This window comes from Schistocerca serialis, chromosome 4 (genome assembly GCF_023864345.2).
Source record: "Schistocerca serialis cubense isolate TAMUIC-IGC-003099 chromosome 4, iqSchSeri2.2, whole genome shotgun sequence".
Classification (NCBI taxonomy): Eukaryota; Metazoa; Arthropoda; class Insecta; order Orthoptera; family Acrididae; genus Schistocerca; species Schistocerca serialis.
This window is the reverse complement of record NC_064641.1, coordinates 414,322,713-414,323,110: the sequence shown is the minus strand read 5'-3', so window position 1 is coordinate 414,323,110 and position 398 is coordinate 414,322,713.

Genomic DNA, 398 nt, shown 5'->3' with positions numbered 1-398 from the left:
GCCGACAGAGGCCCGGGAGCGTGCTGTCGTGGCATTGCCGGCGGGAGACAACACGCGCCACCTACGGTGACCGGCAGCTCCAACGCCGGCGCCACAGAAGGACAAAAGCCCCACTTGGGTGCCGAAGCGAACTCTCCCAGCACAGCGCACGCGCCAACACGTCCGCACAGCTGCGATACAAACCACCTGCGAGAACCGCTGGGGCGACCGAGCAGCAGACGGCGTCGCGGCGCCGAGCGCCGGGCGGCGGCGCATCCTCAGCGCACAAAGTCCTCAATCGGACCAGCACACTGCAGATGGCCACCGCGCTTCGCACCGGGCCCGCGAGGACCTACTTTGGCCGCAAGGCGCCGCGAGCAGGGGGCGCCGGCGCGCAGCTGCGCCGCCTGCCGCGTCCG